This window comes from Rattus norvegicus, chromosome 3, assembly GCF_021556685.1.
Source record: "Rattus norvegicus strain SHRSP/BbbUtx chromosome 3, alternate assembly SHRSP_T2T, whole genome shotgun sequence".
Lineage (NCBI taxonomy): Eukaryota > Metazoa > Chordata > Mammalia > Rodentia > Muridae > Rattus > Rattus norvegicus.
In genome coordinates, this window is record NC_141536.1 from 135,366,288 (window position 1) to 135,389,998 (window position 23,711).

General features: G+C 41.7%; 1 long non-coding RNA gene across 3 annotated transcripts in view; it reads left to right on the plus strand.

Annotated features, from left to right (window-relative positions):
* The window catches only part of LOC120101462 (uncharacterized), a 314,162-nt gene that overhangs the window by 63,798 nt on the left and 226,653 nt on the right, over window positions 1-23,711 (plus strand). The gene's annotated exons all lie outside the window — the stretch shown is intronic.

Here is a 23,711-nt window from a genome sequence, read left to right on the forward strand (position 1 = left end):
AAACAAACTTGCAGCCAAGTGAATGAGACTTAACATTAGGGGGGAAACCTGTAACACACACACACACACACACACACACACACACACACACACACACACACACACACACACACACACACACACACCCCACAGCTGGAGAGGAGGATTGAGAAGCTACAGAGCAATGACCTATAGGCAGAGCTTGATGGAACTGGCTGTGATGATACAGGTATGCAGTTCATGCGTCATTGCCAGGTGGCTCTTCCGTTCCCAGAGGGCAGAACACAGACACGCTATGGACTTTCCATGCTCCCGGAATTACCCCAATTGGTATTTGTTTGTTTAGCATTTCTATCTTTGGCCTCCATGTCCCCTTCTTGGGGGCGGGGATTACCGAGATAATTGCACAGCTGTGCAGACTTCCCCGCAAAGATTGTAAGCTTTCATCCCTCTGTCAGTTGGAAAATACATTTCTCTACTTTGAAAGGGTTGTTCTTGGCTGTGGTTTCCAGCACTTAGCTCTTGTAAAATTGAGATAAAGCACATTGGCGGCCTCAGGACATCTTCGAGCCAACAGTCAAGGACACATCTTGGTGCAGCTTCCCTGAACATCCATGCTAGGATTAGAAGTAGTGTTTCTTCTCTTAAGAATTTAGTGGGAGCCTCTGAAGCATTCAGTTCTGTTCTTTAGCTCCAAGGTGATGTTTATTCTCACCTGGACTTTTTTTGTTACAGTAATTCTCTCTCCCTCTTGTTTTCCCTTTCCCTCTCCCTAACCCTCTTCCTCTCCCTCTCCCTCTCTCTCTGTCTCTCTTTCTACACTCCAGATTTTATTTCCCTCCTGGTCCACCCTCTGACTGTTCCACATCCGCCACCCCCTGGGTCTCCACGCGGATGTCCCTGCACCATCCACTCCACCAGATCTTGAAACTCCCTGGGGCTTCCAGTCTCTTGAGGGTTAGGTGCATCTTCTCTCACTGAACCCAGGCCCAGTAGTCCTCTGCTATATATGTGTTGGGTCCTCATCTCAGCTGGTGTGTGCTGCCTGGTTAGTGATCCAGTATCTGAGAGGTCTTGGAGGTCCAGGTTAATTGAGACTGCTAGTCCTCTTACAAGGTCACCCTTCTCAGCTTCCTGCAGCTTTTTCCTAATTCAACCACAGCTGCTTCTGTTCATTGGTTGGGTGCATATATCTGCATCTGACTCTTTTCAGCTGCTTGTTGGGTCTTTCGGAGGGCAGTCATGATAGGTCTCTTTTGTGAGCTCTCCATAGCCTCAGTAATGGTGTCAGGCCTTTGGGCCTCCTCTTAAGCTGGATCCCCCTTTGGGCCTGTCTCTGGATCTTCTTTTCCTCAGGCTGTTCTTCATTTTCATCCCTGCAGTTCTTTTAGACAGGAGCAATTATGGGTCCGAGTTTTGACTGTGGGAGAGCAACCCCATCCCTCACTTGATGCCTTGTCTTTCTGGTGGAGGTGGGCTCTATGAGTTCCCTCTCCCCACTGTAGGACCTTTCATCTAGGATCTGCCCCTCCAAGTCCTGAGAGTCTCTCACCTCCCTCCCTGAGAGTCTCTGGTATATTCTGAAGGGTCCTCCCAACCTCCTTCTTCCTGAGGTTGCCTGTTTCCATTCTTTCTGCTGGCCCTCAGGGCTTCAGTCCTTTTCCCCCACCCAATACCAGATCATGTCCCTTCCCCCATCCCCTTTCTCTCCCAGGTCCCTCCCTCCTCTCCCACTGTTGACACTCACCTAGACATTTTCAAGCAGGGTGGTAGGCTTGCTTGCTCAAAAGAAGCAGGGAGGCCTGTGTCTAGCACAGACTCAGCACTTCAAACTTAAGTTCTTGTTACCTGGCTGCAAGGTTCTGCTACCCTCCCTAGTGCAACAGCAACTTGGATGTATGCTTTAAAATGCAGGCAGCATTCTCTGAATTCTCCAACATATTCCATAGCTCCCACTGATACTCAGTTCTTAAAGCAGAAACAGGAACATTACATACAAAACCCGTGTTTGAGACAGTGAGTTTTGTCAGTGATACACCTCATAATAATCAGCACTTAGAGCAAGATGAGGAATGTTTACATCATTCCAGACAGTTCTCCAAGTCTTTTCCAAATCGATCTCCTGCCCTACCCAGGGCAAGCACATTCTGATTTCTAGCACCAATAGATCAATCTTGTCAGTTCTACAGCTTCATACATGAGAGTGCTTCTGGGCTTCTTTGCACATGTGATAGTTGTCAGTATCAGACTAAATTGCTTCTGTCAAGTCTTACAAAAACAAAAATAAATAAAATGAGGGGGCTGTGAAGAATGTTACCATTTAGTGCTGCCCTGATGATGGTAATTACCACAAAGAACTCCCAGAACCCCAGCTTACTCAAAGAGCACTTCAGCCTTAACCTAAAACAAGCAAGCAAACAAACCCTTCTTCAGGGACATCTGCCCGGTACTTGTCGGTCAGCTGCAGATTGGCCTCTTCTGCTATTAGACCTTGTATTATAGATATTGTGTTGTTTGACCATGAATGATTGCTTCAAAATAGCATATGCTTTGGGTTTTAAAATCTTGCCTAAACCTCCAGAATGTTCTCACAGTTGAGTAAAGCATGTGTTTTCTCATTACAATGCTATTCTGTTCCCCAATGTATGTAAGTCCTCTTTGGAGACCAATTATCTAGTCTGACGTTCAGGACATTTGCATGTGTGCCTATTTATGTATATGACTGTGTCCACCAGTACCTCAGTGGTTACGTAGCATTCCATGAATACACCATTGATAGGCTTTTGGTTGACTTGTTCTTTGGGGCCATTATCAATAAAGCTGGTTGGAAGATTCTTTGCCCAAAACTTCTTAAGGATATATGCTTTCCTTTTTCTTGAGGAAGCACATAACAGAATTGCTGGCTTGGTGCATGCTCAGCTTTATAAGAAGCACAATGGGAAGTTTTGGAAAACTGAAATCTCCATAGACTTGTTGCTTCTCAGGGCTGGAAGGGAACTTTGGTTCTCTAGTTACAAATTCTAACCTAGTCCTTTAAAATGAAGTTCACTGAGATGCGGACATGCCTTTCACCTTTTCCCTATAGTCTAGTAAGAAACAGGACCCAAGTCCTATGCGTTCTGACTATGCATCCTTACAGCAATATCAGAAAACCTTTCTCATTCCTACCTGTGATGCAGGAATGATTTCTGGGTGGATGAGTCCATGTTTTTATCTTGAGCCACATTGAAGAAAACAGAATCCATGCAGATCTTTTAAAATCCACACAGGACCCTACGGTACAATTAAAAAAATTTTTTTTATGATATCATAGTTACAGAAAGCAACAGCAAGTGGAAGTAAGTCTATTTCACAGTTCAATTTTCACGCTAATACAGAATATTGATTGAACATTTTCATCTACTAAGTTTCTACTAAGGGCATATGTATAGATATGTGGGAGACAGCTATAGTAGAAGGTTTGTATTATTTATAATGGCAAAAGAAATGTGAAATTTAATTTTGAAAAATCAATATAGTAGAGTATCATGAAACCATAAAATGTTACATAGCAATATGTATTATTATAATATAATAAAAATATGTGAGAAGTACTGTTGTCTTAACCTAGGTGTGTAAACTCTTTTGACATTGTGGCATATTGTCACCCACCAAATTGGTGCTGATGAATTGTACACATCGTACATTCTTTTTTATTGGATATTTTATTTATTTACATTTCAAATGTTATCCTCTTTCCTGAATTTCCTCCAGAACTTCTCTATATTATCCCCCTTCTCCCTGCTTCTATGAGGGTGCTCCTCCTCTCACTCACCCATTCCTACCACACCACCCTGACATTCCCCTACACTGGGGAATCGAACCTTCACAAGACCAAGAGCTTCTCCTCCTATTGATGCCAGACAATGCCATTCTCTGCTACATATGCAGCTGGAGCCATGGGTCCCTCCATGTGTACCCTTTGGTTGACTGTTTAGTCCCTGGAACCTCTGGGTTATCTGGTCGTTTGATATTGTTGTTCTTCCTATGGGGTTACAAATCCCCTCAGCTACCTCAGTCCCTTTCTTCCCATTGGGGACCTTGTTCTCAGTCCAATGGTTGGCTGTGAGCATCAGCCTCTGTATTTGTCAGGCTCAGCAGAACTTCTCAGAAGGCAGATATATCAGGCTCCTGTCAGCATGCACCTCTTGGCATCCCCAGTAGTATCTGGGTTTGATGACTGCATGGGGGATGGGATCCCCACGTATGACAGTCTTGGATGGCCATCTCTTCAGTGTCTGCTCCACATGTTGTCTCTATATTTCCTCCTGTGAGTACTTTGTTTCCCCTTCTAAGAAGTATTGAAGCATCCACCCTTTGGTCCTTCTTGAGGCTTTTAATGACTGCTTCTATTTCTTATATATTTGGTTGTGAGCCTAGTCTTTAATGGCTGAGCCATCTCTCTAGCCCTGCTTCTATTTCTTTATGCATAATATGACTGTTTAGATGGTTTATCTGATCCTCATTTAATTTTGGTACCTGGTATCTCTCAGAAAATTGTCCATTTCATCCAGATTTTCCAGTTTTGTTGAGTATTAGCTTTTGTAGTAGGATCTGATGATTTTTCCAATTTCCTTGGTTTCTGTTGTTATGTCTCCCTTTTCATTTTTGACTTTGTTAATTTAGATAATGGCTCTGTGCCCTCTGGTTAGTCTGGCTAAGGGTTTATCTATCTTGTTGATTTTGTCAAAGAATCAGATCCTGCTTTTGTTGATTCTTTGTACAATTCTTTTTGTTTCTACTTGGTTGATTTCAGCCCTGAGTTTATTTCCTGCTGTCTACTCCTCTTGGGTGTATTTTCTTCTTTTCATTCTAGAGCTTTTAGTTGTGCTGTCAAACTAAGAGAGCTGTGTATGCCCTCTCCAGTTTCTTTTTGGAGGCACTCAGAGTTATGAGTTTTCCTCTTAGCACAGCTTTCATTCTGTCCCATAAGTTTGGGAATGTTGTGCCTCCATTGTCATTAAATTCTAAAAAGTCTTCAATTTCTTTCTTTATTTCTTCCTTGACCAAGTTATCATTGAGCAGAGTGTTGTTTAGCTCCCATGTTTCTGTGGGCTTTCTGTCATCTTTGTTGTTACTAAAGACCAGCCTTATGATCTGATAGGATTCATGGGATTGTTTCACTCTTCTTGTATCTGTTGAGGCCTATTTTGTGACCAATTATATGGTCAATTTTAGAGAAGGTATCATAAGGTGCTGAGAAGAAGGTATATTCTTTGTTTTTTGGATGAAATGTTCTATAGATACCTGTTAAATTCATTTGGTTCATAACTTCTGTTAGTTTCTCTGTCTCTGTTCAGTTTCTGTTTCCATGATCTGTCCATTGGTGAGAGTGGGGTGTTGAAATCTATTGCCATCATTGTGTGAGGTGCAATGAGTGCTTTGAGCTTTAATAAAGTTGCTTTTATGAATGTGGATGCCCTTGCACTTGGAGCATAGATATTCAGAATTGAGAGTTCATCTTGATAGATTTTTCCTTTGATTAGTATGGAATGTCCTTCCTTGTCTTTTTTGATAACTTTTGGTTGAAAGTCGATTTTATTTGATTTTAGAATGGCTACTCCAGCTCGTTTCTTGGGACCATTTGCTTGGAAAGTTGTTTTCCAGCCTTTATTCTGAGGTAGTGTCTGTCTTTGTCACTGAGGTATGTTTCCTGTGTGCATGTTTATGTATCCAGTCTGTTAGTGTATGTCTTTTTATTAGGGAATTGAGTCCATTGATGTTAAGAGATATTTAGGAAAAGTGATTTTTGCTTCCTGTTATTTTTGTTCTTAGGGATGGAATTATGTTTGTGTGACTATCTTCTTTTGGGCTTGTTGAAAGATGATTACTTTCTTGCTTTTCCTAGGGTGTAGTTTCCCTCCTTTTTTTTTTTTTTGAATTTTCCTTCTATTATCCTTTGTAGGATTGGATTTGTGGAAAGATATGTGGAATATCTTGGTTTCTCCATCTATGGTAATTGAAAGTTTTGCTGGGTATAGTAGCTTGGGCTGGCATTTGTGTTCGCTTAGCATCTGTATGACATCTGATCTGCCCACAATCTTCTGGCTTTCAAAGTCTCTGGTGAGAAGTCTGGTGTAATTTGGATAGGTTTTCCTTTATATGTTACTTGACCTTTTCCCCTTACTGCTTTTAATATTGTTTCTTTGTTTTGTACATTTCGTGTTTTGTTATGTGATGGGAGGAATTTCTTTCTGGTCCAATCTATTTGGAGTTCTGTATGCTTCTTGTATATTCATGGGCATCTCTTTCTTTATGTTAGGTAAGTTTTCTTCTTCAATTTTGTTGAAGATATTTACTGGCCTTTTAAGTTGGGAATCATTCCTCTCTTCTATACCTATTATCCTTAGGTTTGGTCTTCTCATTGTGTCCTGGATTTCCTGGATGTTTTGGGTTAGGAGCTTTTTGCATTTTGCATTTACTTTGACTATTGTATCAATGTTTTCTATGGCATTTTCTGTCCCTGAGATTCTCTTTTTATCTTTTGTATTCTGTTCGTGATGTTTGCATCTATGACTTCTGATCTCTTTCCTAGGTTTTCTATCTCCAGGGTTGTCTCCCTTTGTGATTTCTTTATTGTTTCTATTTCCACTTTTAGATCCTGGATGGTTTTGTTCAATTCCTTCACCTGTCTTTTCTTGTAATTCTTTAAGGGAGTTTTGTGTTTCCTCTTTAACAATTAGTTTCCTCTAACTGTTTACCTGTGTTCTCCTGTATTTCTTTAAAGGAGTTATTTATGTTCTTCTTAAAGTCCTTTATCATCATCATGAAATGTGATTTTTCAATTCAAATCTTGGTTTCCCAGTGTGTTGGGGTATCCATGATTGCTGTGGTGGAAGAACTGCATTCTGATGATGCCAAGTAGCCTTGGTTTCTGTTGCTTAGGTTCCTGTGCTTGTCTCTCACCATCTGGTTGTCTCTGGTGTTAGTCTTCCTGTGTCTGACTGGAGCTCGTCTCTCCTGTGGGCCTGTGGGCCTGTGATCTTAGCTGTGTCAGCACTCCTGGGGTACCAGCTCTCTCCAGGTGGTAATGGGGTGCAAAGAGCTATGATCTTAGGTTTGTCATCACTCTGGGAGACCAATTCTCTCTGGGTGGGATTTGGGTACAGAGGGCTGTGGGAGAGCCTTACCTCTGGGGTGCACATGGAGACTGAAAGGCCCACATCTCATATTCTATTTAACTTTATACTTTTTTACCTGGCTACTTTCATAGCTTTCCTCAGCTCCATGTTGCCACACATAGCTCAGAGGTTATAGACTGGGTAGGCCTTGTAGAGCATGTGTGGGAATATTCTGGAAGAGTAAAAGCAAAATCGGAATAATGTATAGAAAGAATGGGTTAACGGTACATGGCTTGAGAGATGAGGACTAACCTCTCTTCCTCCCTTCTGTCTTACACCAAAGTAGTTTGTCACAATCGGATGCCCTATCAGTGGCCAGAAGTACAGCAGAGATTGACACACAGAGTTCATAATGTGGCTGAAGCTGGGTCATCAGGGATACAGTCAATAAGCCAATAAGTAATAAATAGGTAGTGTGTCCTGTCTAATTAGAGAGGGACAAAGGCTAGAATGTTTGGGGACTGAGAGGGTGGTCTTGGAAGTTACCATTTTATGTAAAGCAGCCAGATGTAGCCTTGCTGAGGTGATATTTCTGGCCGAAGTTGAAGAAAGCTTGATTTCTATGAAAACTTGAGGGAAGAGGGCCTTTCACAAAGGGTTGGTGTACATTATCTGCAGTGTACTTGGGAAACTGTGAGCACTCTGCAGCCAGAGCACCTGGGGTGCATGTTAAGAGAGAATGCTGAGCTCACAGGGTGAGACATAAACATCAGAGGACAGTGAACTCAGGATGCTCACGTCAGCAATCTCATCTTTCTGGGATACAGATGATTTCTGTGTGGACATGTATGCAAGTGTACAAGGTATGGTTTACCAGACAATCGTGCTAGGATTCCATTGGCACAAACTACAGATGATATGGTAGTGGACACCATGATGGCAAACATATGACCAGATGGGGACATGTACACATGTTCTTCTGTCGGTTGAGTGCAAGGCACAAGAGTCCCAGAGAGAGTTACTAGAGGAGGAGAAGGCAATAGCAATAACAAGAGAAAAGAGGGTATCGGAGGAACAAGCAAGAGGCTCCCCAGGCCTACATCACATCAGTGGGGATTCTGGACAGTTAGTAGCCATACAGGTTTGAACTCAAGAGAAGGACCCAGATGAAGACAGAGGTGCAGGAGCTGTTGATGCTCAGACAATTGTCAAGGTCAGGAGGTGTTACCAGATAAGTTAGTGTCCCTGAAATGAGAAACCAGCTATGGTGGGAAAAGGGAAAACTAGCAAAGCAAACTGACAAGGAGACATGAGAAGCTAGAAGCACAGCATCAGAGATCCTGAAGGAGCAGGGCATGGCTAAGAGCACCCAGCACTTCTCAGAAGTGAAGAAACAGAGACAGAACCCAGCAATGAACTTCACAGTACGGACATCATGTATGTGTGCGCACTGTCTTATCTTGTGTCAGAAAAAGTGCACACAAGTCCAGAGGTGGCAGAAGCATATAAGCTTAGCTCTGTAAGGCAGCTCAAGAGAAAAAACGAGGATTTTTGTTTTGTTTTGAGTTTTTCTTTGTTTGTTCATTCATTTGTTTTTTAAATAGCAAGAAAATGAGATAGCACCTGACAAAGAGTAGAAGGCTAGGGTGGGAATTTCTCCAGACAGAAAAGAAAAGAATGTTTGTGGGATGCTGGGAATGGTCCAGGAGAGAAAGAAAGAAAAAAAAGACATTTTACTAGCGGCCATTATAAATGTTTCTCTTAATATTGCCAAAGCAATGATGTCTTGATTGGTGCAAGGAAAAATACGACCTGAGCAGCGTCAGCTGTGTGAGTTAGAATCTGTCACCAGAGCTGAGTATAAGTTAGAAGTGGAGTTTCTGGAAATCTAACCTTGGTTCTGTCCTTCCATTGCTATGGAGGTTGAATGAGTCATTGGGCCCTTCCATGTCTCTCTTTAACTATCTAATTAAGCGTAGAGATCAGACTTCCCTCATTCATGTCCCAAACCTCATACTATTTCATAAGGAGCCTCCAATCAACTGTGAACTCCTCATCCCCTGTGTGGACCCAGAACCAAGTCCTGCAGGTCTCTATACTTGTTTTTAACTCTGGAAGCCACATGCAGACCCCAGCTGGGACCGAGTTCAAGGCCTTCTGTTCTCATGTGGGAGATAGAGTGACAGAAGCTGAGAAGTCTAGCCCAGCATCTTGAGGAAGTTTTCACAGGGTTCCAGGATCAGCATCATATCAAACAAGCTGCCAACTCTTTTGAGCTTGAAGAGAATTCAGAATAGTGTGAGGTCAGTGACTGTCCCCTGGAGACAGAAACTGGAGACATTTCAAAGAGCTCTTGTTGGGGAGTTGTCAGCACTTTTCCCATAAAATGTTCACAATTTGTGTGGCTTCTGATGGGACCAGGGGAATATGTAAACCTAGGGAGAACAGGGGATGAGTGACACATCATCTCCCATGGATTGCTGGGAAGATGGATTTTCTTGTAATATCTTATGTTTGTGATGTAGCCATTCTTTGCAACTTTGCTCATAGATTTATCACATTGAAGAACACACTTAGCTCTGTAATGAGCCCAATATGAATATTTCACAGAACTGTAGAGAAGAATACATTTTTATGATTTCTATAAAACAGTACTATTTGTAATATGCCTAGTAGCACAGCTTTGTAACACTAGCTACTAGGAAGGCAGAGGGCAGAGAATTGCAAATTCAAGGCCATCTAGAGCTATAAAGTAACTTTAAGACCAGCCTGGGGAATGAAGTAAACCCTTTTCTCGAGGCAAAAAGTAAAAAGGCTAGAGTTAGTGTTCACAGAATATAGCACAATGGTACAGTGTTGGCCCTGCATGCATAAGATTCAATTCCCCATAGTATGAGACTGAGAATCAGTTACACAAGTAGCTAACTGAAAGTTCCATGTTCTTCTGGTTAAAAATTTAATCCAGTGTTGGCTACTAAAGGAGGACCTATCATTTGAACTAGAACCCTTCGGTATCTCGGCAGAGGACTGTCTGCTCTCTTCCTTGCGTAGTGAGTGATAAGCCAGGCTTTCTCTGTGCATGAGCACAGAATTTCCCAGGAAAGTCTCTGTTCCCCAGCAGCTGACGAGCCTACAAATTCACTTTTGCCTCTTGCTGGTTCCCTTTCTTTCCTCATAATCTCTCTCTGCTTTTATAGCCTGGGTAAATGTGTTTAGATAGTTAAGTCTAAATTCTAATAGGAGAAAAACATGATGCTTGTCTCTCTTTCTTCCCCATTATACACTTTCCTTCCAAAAATGGGGTCTTCTTATTCATATGTAGTATTTTATCATATATATATATATGTATATGAGAGTATATATATACACAAGAGTTAAAATATATGTGAGAGTACATATCTCATATATCATATATCTGATACATAATTTGATGAATTGATAATGATATATTTCATATAAATATTAGAGGTATATTATCACTACTTTGCAAATATGCAACTAAAATGTATGAATCCATATCAACTTCTCATTATTATATATTAAGATTGTTCCAGGTTTTAGTCCAGTTCCAATCCAGCCAATTACAAATCAATCCACTCTGACATCATAGTTCTAGAAAATCTTGGAATTCCTAGAAATCTCCTTATTTAATATGGTTTTTGAGGAATATTAAGCAATTCAGATATTCACATTTTATGAGTGTGGATCAATAGGCCACCACATTACTGCTACCTCATAACTCTCTTTTCATATTACTTTATCTAATAATCTACACTTTCCAAGGATGTTTTTGTCCTAAGCATCTAATTTTTCCCTTTACAGAATCTGGGATTTTTTTTTATTCCTTTCAATTTCCTTTCTGTTTTAGAGAACATATACCATTTTTTATGGTTTATTTTTACTTATTAACATTTCAAATGTTCCTTTTCCTGGTCTCTCCTCCACAATCCCCCCATCTCATCCCCCTTCCCCTTTGCTTCTATGAGGGTGCTCTCCCACACAGCCACCTCATTCCTCTAGCATCCCCCTATATTGGGTCATTGAGCCTCCACAGGATCAAGGGCCTTGCCCCCCACTGATGGAAGATAAGGCAGTCCTCTGCTACATATGTGACTGGAGCCATGGAACCATCCGTATATATTCTTCGGTTGGTGGTTTAATCTCTGGGAGCTCTGGGTGGGTTCAGTTAGTTGATATTGTTGATCTTCCAATGGGGTTTCAATCCTTCTCCTAATACTCCCATTGGGGTCCCCAGGCTCAGTCTGATAGTTGGCTATATCTGCATCTGTATTAGTCAGGTGCTGGAAGAGCCTCTCAGAAAACAGCTGTACCAGGCTCCTGTCAGCTAGCACTTCTTGGCATCAGCAACAATGTTGGGATTTACTTTCTGCAGATGAGATGAATCCCAAGGGGGTTCTCAGAAAATTGAAAATGGTTCTACTTGAAGACCCAGCTATACCACTACTTGGCATCTACTCAAAAGATACTCCAACATATAACAAGGACACATGCTCCACTATGTTCATATAGATTCTTTGCGTCCTATCAAGTGACCCAATTAAAACTCATCAAATACTTACTGACTATATTCTATGTGCTGGGCAGCAGGCTAGAGTGTTGAGCACAATGTTAGAGGTAATTTTGGAGAGTAAGGGAAATGGGAGAATGTACCAAACTCTATCATGGAGGATTAAAAGAGGCATCCTAGATCAGAAGAGCTTGAGGAAAATACCAGACCTAAGGCTTAAGAGAAGTTAGAAATGAGATAAGGATGTAGACATTCAGAGAAAGGGAGGGGTTAGCAGGAGCAGGGAATACTGTGTGCAAAATGTTGTGTTAAAGGGGAGCAGGGCATTTGCTGTCACAGGAGACATTTGTGAGCATGGCCTCCAGAGACTGACAAACCTCAAGAGGGTAAGTGACAGCAGAGACAGAACCTGAGCTACTCCAGTGCCAGATCAAAGAAGCCAGACTATAATTATCAGATGGAATACAGTATAATATGGTTATCATAATACAATGAGATTTGATACATGCTTGATCTAGAGGTGGTGACAGTAAGGGATGGAGAGCAAAACAGGTGATTTTAGAGAAAGAATAGAAGTGCTAGGACTTAGATTGGTCAAGTTTATGAGGGGCATTCCTAGGGAAAGGAGCTGTTTTAAAGCTTAGAGCATTGGGTTTTTATAATGGGAGTTTTCAGAAGATGTACATGTGCACACAGATATTGTTTCTTTCAGTAGTGAGAAAAGAGATCATTGTGCCTCATTGACTTAACATCCATTTCGTACCTTATTTTCCTAGCAAGTAAGCACCCATCTTAGTTTGACTTATATCATAACAAAACCTCCAAGGCTGAGTATGTTATAAAGAGGCTGATTTGGCTCACAACTTTGGAGGCTAAAATAACAAGTTTGGGCAGTATGGGTTTCTACTGATGTGGTGGAACCCCATGACCAAAGCCATTTGGGAAGGAAAAGATTTAATTGGCTTTCACTTTCACAGCATTATTCCTCATCAAAGGAAGTCAGGTCAGGAGCTCAAATAGGGCAGGAATTTGGAGGCAGACTGATGCAGAAGCCATGGAGGCGTGCTATTTACTGGCTTGCTTCTCATGGTTTTCCCAGCCTGCTTTCTAATAGAACCCAGGACCACCAGCACAGGGGTGACACCACCCACATGGGCTGGCCTGTCCCAAGTCAACCACTAATTAAGAAAATGCCTTACAGACCTGACGTTATGGAGTCATATACTTAATGAGACTCCTACCCCTCAGATGACATTAGTTTGTGTCAAGTTGACATAAAACTCTCCAGCATGGGTAGTACCCCTTGTTCAGCCTCTGTTGGGGACCACATGGCCATGTCAAGCAAGAAAGATGGTATCACACAGAAGGAACATATGCCAGGATGGCCAGTAGTCTGTGTGGAGAGCAGGTGTTTTACTTGAAGAAACAAAAAAGCTAGCTCAGAAAGCCCAACATGCTTTGCAACAATATTTTTGGAAAGTAACCAATCTAAATAAACCAGTAAACGTAAGAGGGCGGTATCAGCTCAAGATACTCCAAGACCAAGTTCTCAGAACAAAGGAAATTTATTTCCCTCAGAGGAACAAAGGACAGGGAATGAGACAAAGACAAGAGATAGTAGGTGGGGAGAGAGAAGAGGAAGGGAACAGGAAGAGGGGGAAGGGGTATTTGTCCCCAGAGTAGGGGACAAAGGACAGCCTCAGCATAGAGAGAGGATAGATATGGTCCATAAGAAAATGGCAGTTAGTAAAGGTAAAGGAGGAAACCCGGGTTAGGATGAGATGTTTAACTTTACTTGAGCATGTTACTTAATATAGCCAAAATGGAGCTTCTGATTGCTGGACTCAATGCTTTCATAGCTGGACCTTGGTAGTCAGCCTCAGGAGAAGGACGTATCCAAATAATAAACCTTGGTGACTATGCAATCTAAGAGTTGTATCAAGGACTAGAGAATGGGGAAGAGGGTCAAGGTCTGCCAGCGCCATACTTGCATATTCGTGATGCTGGAGCTAACTAAAGTACCTTCAGTAAATAAATAATTTTAAAAGGTAAGCATGGTTTATTAACACAATTTTTGTAATATATGTGAAGAGAGCTCAGAGCTGGCAGGCCACCTGGGGACACAGCAAGGTGTTGGAGAGAAGCTACACAACAGCACCCAGAGGACAATGAGTGAGAAGAAAGGCTGATGTGGGCAGGATCAGAGGCAACCCGATGGTGAGGAGGTCGGTGGAAGGAAATATGCTGGGGAGGTGAAGTAGCAGAAGGTATTAAAATCAGATGCCAGAGATGTCCGAGTCCGTCAGAAGGCAGTGGATGAAGCAGGACTGTGCTTTTTCAGACTGCTGGTGGTTGACGCCTGGCCACTGGCCACCCATCTCTCTCTCTCTCTCCATCCTGTCATGTGACAATCTGTCATAGAAGTGAAAGAGGCAGCCCAACTCAGCCTTTCTTTTCCTAACGGAGCCTTTAGGAAAGACTAAGCAGATGGAAAGAAATGTGTTTGTCTCTTCTCTTTCTTGGACTGGAGGTAGCACAATTGCCTCTGACTTCCCAGGGCATGAAACAGCTCTCACATTCCTCCCTAAAGGCCAAGCCATGAGCAAGGGCAGAGGCCACCCCTGGGAATGTTTGTGTTGTTAATTTTTTGTAGTTGAATCATATTGACAAGATTGTTTCCAATTGCTTAAACATCGTTGAGAACCTCAGAGTCTTGGGGGAGGTTAGCATTCCTCTGCGGTGACATCACACGCCTGTGTCACCAGTTAAAGGACAAAGACAATCAATAAAGCAAACAGTGATTATGTGCAATTAAAAACGCGCATTTGCTCTAAAGAAATATGGAGAAACAAGGTTGTTGTTACAGGAGACTCGTGATGAACTTCACCATCTAGGTAGGGATGGTCAGGAGCACCTCTAACAACACAACCTCAAAACAAAAACAGTGCTCTTCTTAACTAGCATTTGTCATTTAGTCTAAGTGGGTTTTGGGAAAATGTGGAAAGCTATAGAGAATTGAGACACACACGGAGGTTGGGACACAATGCCAGAGGTTGGGAACGATACCACATGTCTAAACCACAGTTATGTCCAAGCACCTTCTCCTGGGACATATTATATTTGTTGGTTTTGAGCTGCTGAGGAGGATGTTTTCCCAAGCACAAACATGTACATTGAAGCACGAATGAGCATTAGCCCACTTGGGAAATTTTCTCCCAACAAGCATACAGACACTGAGAGTTAAGATTTCTCGAACTGAACCCCACTCTTGCACCATGGATTCTGAAGTTGATCAAAGGTTTGCCGAGTGATGACTATGCCAAGCCTCGTTTCTTTAGAGATACGAGGGTGGAACAAAGATGGAAAATAAGGAAACTCTGAGAGAGAACCACATGTTCCTCGCTGCAAAATGGAAAACAGAGTAGCCTGGGGAAGGCGGAGTTGGAGGGTAGGATAGGCTTGACGGAGACGGTGCCACAATGTTCAATGGTCAAGGAGCTACTCCTGGTAGGTGACACCACTGTGATTAATACCACCTACCGTCACCCCCAATGACCCATGGCCACTAGTAACTATAAAAGTTTTCCCTTGAGAGTTACTTTTCCAGATAAATATTTCTAGAGTTGTTTTGTTTTTCAGCTTTTGCAATAAATAAGGCGATGTACAAATTTGTCCCAAGCCCACTGGCCATCCCCTCCCACCCTCTCTTCTGTCTTCTTTACTGGTGTCTAAGGTCTAGTATAGATATAATCTCACTCTCTCCTACCTTCTATATGATTGAGCTGTCTGTCCCCAACCAGTCCTGAGCTTTTAATATCACATAAAAATTAATGAATTCTGAACCTGCATTTCTGGCACAGCCTTTTCTAAACCTCAGATATATCCCACGATAAACTGTGGCTATTATTCTTAAGTTTTCTAGCATTATTTCCAAACAGATGTGGCACTGGCCAGACTGCCTCCAACCACAGATCCAAAATATTGTTAGTATTTTTTTGGCTTCTGCTTCTCGCTGCTCAACAACCCAATCCTCCTCATGGCACCTCACGAGCAAATGTTTGAAAAGAAAGACCAGCCTGAAATTCTGCTTGCCATAGTTGATCATGTGGTAACTCTTGTCCCTTGTGGGATCCAGGACTATATACCCTGCCCTCCCTATCTCTAACCACTCGTTCCTTCGCTGGCTTTTATCTTTGTCTACTCACTTGTTGTGGCCGTAAGGCCTTTTCACAGATGATTGCCCTTCTACTCTGTCTTTCCTTCAGTGGACAGTATTCTAGCTTAGTTAATGCCATTCAGAATCAGCTTACAGACAGCCTTCTCCGAGGACTGGTCTCTAGCTGTCTCAGAAAGTTGTTTGCCAGTTGTGTCCACTGCTATGCTCCCTTGTAAAAAATCTCAGATTTCGCCTTGTGCATTGATTGTTTTTTAACATGTGTCTTCTCAAAGAAAGGCCATTTTTGTCCTTCACAGGACAGGACACCCCTCAATACCTAGAACAACTTTCCAAGTACTAACTGAACAAGTCCTTATAGGCCCTGTGTCCTGGTACTTAACATACACACACACACACACACACACACACACACACACACACACACACACACACACACACACACGAGTTAAAGATTTCAGTGTAATTGAATGTGACTGTTAAAAGCCTAAAAAGTTAGAATAAAGATCAAGTTATATTAAAAGTGTTTTTGCAAGTTTAATGAATGGTCTCGGGTTTGTTTTTCTAGAACTTTGACAGCAGAAGTCATTCTAAGGTTCAAATCACTCCCACCCTTTACTTGCTTTTTCCTTTTTATCCTTCATCTTGTTTTAGCAGAGTCAAGAGGAAGCTCCTAAGTTCTGAAACTGGCTTTCTTTGCCTCTTTCTGACTCACAAAAGTGATATCTACAAATGATTCTGAGAAGGGATGGAGCATGCCCTAGCAATGTATTTTCTAAAATATTGCTATTGCCTTTTTGTGACTATATTGATGTGTGAACCTCAGCAACAGGAAATGAACCTGTGCTTGCCTGGGGTGATTATGGATGAGGACCGACTGCAAAGGTTATAAAGATGTGAGCTCCTCCAGGGCAGAGTTTTACAGGTAGACAGTACACATCTAACAAACTTCATCAAGCTGTAGAATATATATATATATATATATATATATATTGAATGCAAATTCTATTTCATTGAAATGATGTAAATAGATTATTTTCAAGCAAAGTGCTTAATATCTATTTTATTCTATATTTTGAAGATAAGATCTGGCTGTAGAATCATGACTGGCCTAGAATTCACTCTGTAGACCAGGCTAGGATCAAACCTGCTATAATCCTCCTCCATCTGCCTCCCAAATTATGGGATTACAAGTGTGTACCTGAAAGTGAGCTGTACTCAATGTCTTTTTTTTTTTTTTTTTTTTTTGCCAGAGCTTTATTTTTTTTTATTAACTTGAGTATTTCTTATATACATTTCGAGTGTTATTCCCTTTCCCGGTTTCCGGGCAAACATCCCCCTCCCCCCTCCCCTTCCTTATGGGTGTTCCCCTCCCAACCCTCCCCCCATTGCCGCCCTCCCCCCATAGACTAGTTCACTGTGGGTTCAGTCTTAGCAGGACCCAGGGCTTCCCCTTCCACTGGTGCTCTTACTAGGATATTCATTGCTACCTAAGGGGTCAGAGTCCAGGGTCAGTCCATGTATAGTCTTTAGGTAGTGGCTTAGTCCCTGGAAGCTCTGGTTGCTTGGCATTGTTGTACTTTTGGGGTCTCGAGCCCCTTCAAGCTCTTCCAGTTCTTTCTCTGATTCCTTCAATAGGGGACCTATTCTCAGTTCAGTGGTTTGCTGCTGGCATTCGCCTCTATATTTGCTGTATTCTGGCTGTGTCTCTCAGGAGCGATCTACATCCGGCTCCTGTCAGTCTGCACTTCTTTGCTTCATCCATCTTGTCTAATTGGGTGGCTGTATATGTATGGGCCACATGTGGGGCAGGCTCTGAATGGGTGTTCCTTCAGTCTCTGTTTTAATCTTTGCCTCTCCCTTCCCTGCCAAGGGTATTCTTTTTCCTCATTTAAAGAAGGAGTGAAGCATTCACATTTTGATCATCCGTCTTGAGTTTCGTTTGTTCTAGGGATCTAGGGTAATTCAAGCATTTGGGCTAATAGCCACTTATCAATGAGTGCATACCATGTATGTCTTTCTGTGATTGGGTTAGCTCACTCAGGATGATATTTTCCAGTTCCAACCATTTGCCTACGAATTTCATAAACTCGTTGTTTTTGATAGCTGAGTAATATTCCATTGTGTAGATGTACCACATTTTCTGTATCCATTCCTCTGTTGAAGGGCATCTGGGTTCTTTCCAGCTTCTGGCTATTATAAATAAGGCTGCGATGAACATAGTGGAGCACGTGTCTCTTTTATATGTTGAGGCATCTTTTGGGTATATGCCCAAGAGAGGTATAGCTGGATCATCAGGCAGTTCAATGTCCAATTTTCTGAGGAACCTCCAGACTGATTTCCAGAATGGTTTTACCAGTCTGCAATCCCACCAACAATGGAGGAGTGTTCCTCTTTCTCCACATCCTCGCCAGCATCTGCTGTCACCTGAGTTTTTGATCTTAGCCAATCTCACTGGTGTGAGGTGAAATCTCAGGGTTGTTTTGATTTGCATTTCCCTTATGACTAAAGATGTTGAACATTTCTTTAGGTGTTTCTCAGCCATTCGGCATTCCTCAGCTGTGAATTCTTTGTTTAGCTCTGAACCCCATTTTTTAATAGGGTTATTTGTTTCCCTGCGGTCTAACTTCTTGAGTTCTTTGTATATTTTGGAAATAAGGCCTCTATCTGTTGTAGGATTGGTAAAGATCTTTTCCCAATCTGTTGGTTGCCGTTTTGTCCTAACCACAGTGTCCTTTGCCTTACAGAAGCTTTGCAGTTTTATGAGATCCCATTTGTCGATTCTTGATCTTAGAGCATAAGCCATTGGTGTTTTGTTCAGGAAATTTTTTCCAGTGCCCATGTGTTCCAGATGCTTCCCTAGTTTTTCTTCTATTAGTTTGAGTGTGTCTGGTTTGATGTGGAGGTCCTTGATCCACTTGGACTTAAGCTTTGTACAGGGTGATAAGGATGGATCGATCTGCATTCTTCTACATGTTGCCCTCCAGTTGAACCAGCACCATTTGCTGAAAATACTATCTTTTTTCCATTGGATGGTTTTGGCTCCTTTGTCAAAAATCAAGTGACCATAGGTGTGTGGGTTCATTTCTGGGTCTTCAATTCTATTCCATTGGTCTATCTGTCTGTCTCTGTACCAATACCATGCAGTTTTCATCACTATTGCTCTGTAATACTGCTTGAGTTCAGGGATAGTGATTCCCCCTGAAGTCCTTTTATTGTTGAGGATAGCTTTAGCTATCCTGGGTTTTTTGTTATTCCAGATGAATTTGCAAATTGTTCTGTCTAACTCTTTGAAGAATTGGATTGGTATTTTGATGGGGATTGCATTGAATCTGTAGATTGCTTTTGGTAAAATGGCCATTTTTACCATATTAATCCTGCCAATCCATGAGCATGGGAGATCTTTCCATCTTCTGAGGTCTTCTTCAATTTCTTTCCTCAGTGTCTTGAAGTTCTTATTGTACAGATCTTTTACTTGCTTGGTTAAAGTCACACCGAGGTACTTTATATTATTTGGGTCTATTATGAAGGGTGTCGTTTCCCTAATTTCTTTCTCGGCTTGTTTCTCTTTTGTATAGAGGAAGGCAACTGATTTATTTGAGTTAATTTTATACCCAGCCACTTTGCTGAAGTTGTTTATCAGCTTTAGTAGTTCTCTGGTGGAACTTTTGGGATCACTTAAATATACTATCATGTCATCTGCAAATAGTGATATTTTGACCTCTTCTTTTCCGATCTGTATCCCTTTGATCTCCTTTTGTTGTCTGATTGCTCTGGCTAGAACTTCAAGAACTATATTGAATAAGTAGGGAGAGAGTGGGCAGCCTTGTCTAGTCCCTGATTTTAGTGGGATTGCTTCAAGTTTCTCTCCATTTAGTTTAATGTTAGCAACTGGTTTGCTGTATATGGCTTTTACTATGTTTAGGTATGGGCCTTGAATTCCTATTCTTTCCAGGACTTTTATCATGAAGGGGTGTTGAATTTTGTCAAATGCTTTCTCAGCATCTAATGAAATGATCATGTGGTTCTGTTCTTTCAGTTTGTTTATATAATGGATCACGTTGATGGTTTTCCGTATATTAAACCATCCCTGCATGCCTGGGATGAAGCCTACTTGATCATGGTGGATGATTGTTTTGATGTGCTCTTGAATTCGGTTTGCCAGAATTTTATTGAGTATTTTTGCGTCGATATTCATAAGGGAAATTGGTCTGAAGTTCTCTTTCTTTGTTGTGTCTTTGTGTGGTTTAGGTATAAGAGTAATTGTGGCTTCATAGAAGGAATTCGGTAGGGCTCCATCTGTTTCAATTTTGTGGAATAGTTTGGATAATATTGGTATGAGGTCTTCTATGAAGGTTTGATAGAATTCTGCACTAAACCCGTCTGGACCTGGGCTCTTTTTGGTTGGGAGACCTTTAATGACTGCTTCTATTTCCTTAGGAGTTATGGGGTTGTTTAACTGGTTTATCTGTTCCTGATTTAACTTCGATACCTGGTATCTGTCTAGGAAATTGTCCATTTCCTGAAGATTTTCAAATTTTGTTGAATATAGGTTTTTATAGTAAGATCTGATGATTTTTTGAATTTCCTCCGAATCTGTAGTTATGTCTCCCTTTTCATTTCTGATTTTGTTAATTTGGACACACTCTCTGTGTCCTCTCGTTAGTCTGGCTAAGGGTTTATCTATCTTGTTGATTTTCTCAAAGAACCAACTTTTGGTTCTGTTGATTCTTTCTATGGTCCTTTTTGTTTCTACTTGGTTGATTTCAGCTCTGAGTTTGATTATTTCCTGCCTTCTACTCCTCCTGGGTGTATTTGCTTCTTTTTGTTCTAGAGCTTTTAGGTGTGCTGTCAAGCTGCTGACATATGCTCTTTCCTGTTTCTTTCTGCAGGCACTCAGCGCTATGAGTTTTCCTCTTAGCACAGCTTTCATTGTGTCCCATAAGTTTGAGTATGTTGTATCTTCATTTTCATTAAATTCTAAAAAGTTTTTAATTTCTTTCTTTATTTCTTCCTTGACCAGGTTATCATTGAGTAGAGCATTGTTCAATTTCCACGTATATGTGGGCATTCTTCCCTTATTGTTATTGAAGACCAGTTTTAGGCCGTGGTGGTCCGATAGCACGCATGGGATTATTTCTATCTTTCTGTACCTGTTGAGGCCCGTTTTTTGACCAATTATATGGTCAATTTTGGAGAAAGTACCATGAGGAGCTGAGAAGAAGGTATATCCTTTTGCTGTAGGATAGAATGTTCTATAAATATCCGTTAAGTCCATTTGGCTCATGACTTCTCTTAGTCTGTCTACATCACTGTTTAATTTCTGTTTCCATGATCTGTCCATTGATGAGAGTGGGGTGTTGAAATCTCCCACTATTATTGTGTGAGGTGCAATGTGTGTTTTGAGCTTTAGTAAGGTTTCTTTTACATATGTAGGTGCCCTTGTATTTGGGGCATAGATATTTAGGATTGAGAGTTCATCTTGGTGGATTTTTCCTTTGATGAATATGAAGTGTCCTTCCTTATCTTTTTTGATGACTTTTAGTTGGAAATTGATTTTATTTGATATTAGAATGGCTACTCCAGCTTGCTTCTTCTGACCATTTGCTTGGAAAGTTGTTTTCCAGCCTTTCACTCTGAGGTAGTGTCTGTCTTTGTCTCTGAGGTGTGTTTCCTGTAGGCAGCAGAATGCAGGGTCCTCGTTGCGTATCCAGTTTGTTAATCTATGTCTTTTTATTGGGGAGTTGAGGCCATTGATATTGAGAGATATTAAGGAATAGTGCTTATTGCTTCCCGTTATATTCATATTTGATGTGAGGTTATGTTTGTGTGCTTTCATTCTCTTTGTTTTGTTGCCAAGATGATTAGTTTCTTGCTTCTTCTAGGGTATAGCTTGCCTCCTTATGTTGGGCTTTACCATTTATTATCCTTTGTAGTGCTGGATTTGTAGAAAGATATTGTGTAAATTTGGTTTTGTCATGGAATATCTTGGTTTCTCCATCAATGTTAATTGAGAGTTTTGCTGGATACAGTAATCTGGGCTGGCATTTGTGTTCTCTTAGGGTCTGTATAACATCAGTCCAGGATCTTCTGGCCTTCATAGTTTCTGGCGAGAAGTCTGGTGTGATTCTGATAGGTCTCCCTTTATATGTTACTTGACCTTTTTCCCTTACTGCTTTTAATATTCTTTCTTTATTTTGTGCGTTTGGTGTTTTGACAATTATGTGACGGGAGGTGTTTCTTTTCTGGTCCAATCTATTTGGAGTTCTGTAGGCTTCCTGTATGTCTATGCGTATCTCTTTTTTTAGGTTAGGGAAGTTTTCTTCTATGATTTTGTTGAAGATATTTACTGGTCCTTTGAGCTGGGAGTCTTCACTCTCTTCTATACCTATTATCCTTAGGTTTGATCTTCTCATTGAGTCCTGGATTTCCTGTATGTTTTGGACCAGTAGCTTTTTCCGCTTTACATTATCTTTGACAGTTGAGTCAATGATTTCTATGGAATCTTCTGCTCCTGAGATTCTCTCTTCCATCTCTTGTATTCTGTTGGTGAAGCTTGTATCTACAGCTCCTTGTCTCTTCTTTTGGTTTTCTATATCCAGGGTTGTTTCCATGTGTTCTTTCTTGATTGCTTCTATTTCCATTTTTAATTCCTTCAACTGTTTGATTGTGTTTTCCTGGAATTCTTTCAGGGATTTTTTCGATTCCTCTCTGTAGGCTTCTACTTGTTTATTAATGTTTTCCTGTGTTTCCCTAAAGTGTGTTCATGTCTTTCTTGAAGTCCTCCAGCATCATGATCAAATATGATTTTGAAACTAGATCTTGCTTTTCTGGTGTGTTTGGATATTCCATGTTTGTTTTGGTGGGAGAATTGGGCTCCGATGATGGCATGTAGTCTTGCTTTCTGTTGCTTGGGTTCCTGCGCTTTCCTCTCGCCATCAGATTATCTCTAGTGTTACTTTGTTCTGCTATTTCTGACAGTGGCTAGACTGTCCTATAAGCCTGTGTGTCAGGAGTGCTGTAGACCTGTTTTCCTCTCTTTCAGTCAGTTATGGGGACAGAGTGTTCTGCTTTCGGGCGTGTAGTTTTTCCTCTCTACAGGTCTTCAGCTGTTCCTGTGGGCCTGTGTCTTGAGTTCACCAGGCAGCTTTCTTGCAGCAGAAAATTTGGTCTTACCTGTGGTCCCGAGGCTCAGGTTTGCTCGTGGGGTGCTGTCCAGGGGCTCTCTGCAGCGGCAGCAACCAGGAAGACCTGTGCCGCCCCTTCCGGGAGCTTCAGTGCACCAGGGTTCCAGATGGTCTTTGGCTTTTTCCTCTGGCGTCCGAGATGTGTGTGCAGGGAGCAGTCTCTTCTGGTTTCCCAGGCCTGTCTGCCTCTCTGAAGGTTTAGCTCTCCCTCCCACGGGATTTGGGTGCAGAGAACTGTTTATCCGGTCTGTTTCCTTCAGGGTCCGGCGGTGTCTCCGGCAGGGGTCCTGCCGCTCCTGGGCCCTCCCCCACGGGAGCCCAGAGGCCTTATACAGTTTCCTCTTGGGCCAGGGATGTGGGCAGGGGTGAGCAGTGTTGGTGGTCTCTTCCGCTCTGCAGCCTCAGGAGTGCCCACCTGACCAGGCGGTTGGGTCTCTCTCTCACCGGGTCTGGGAGCAGAGAGCTGCTGCTGTACTCAATGTCTTAATAATTATTCTATTATTCTAAAGTCATGAGCTGTATGGATATAAAAACAGTCACTTCTTTCAACAAATTTTATTGTATTCTCATTTCTGTTTGTGATTAAAAGTTTCTTCATCTGTATTAGTCTTTGTAGTTGAGACAAAATAGCATTTCATCAACAAGGGAATGGGTTTCTTTTAGTTCATGATTTCAGAGATTTGAGGTCATAGTCCTTGACTTTGAGGGTCCTTGGCCTATCAGGTGAGGTCGGGCATCATGGT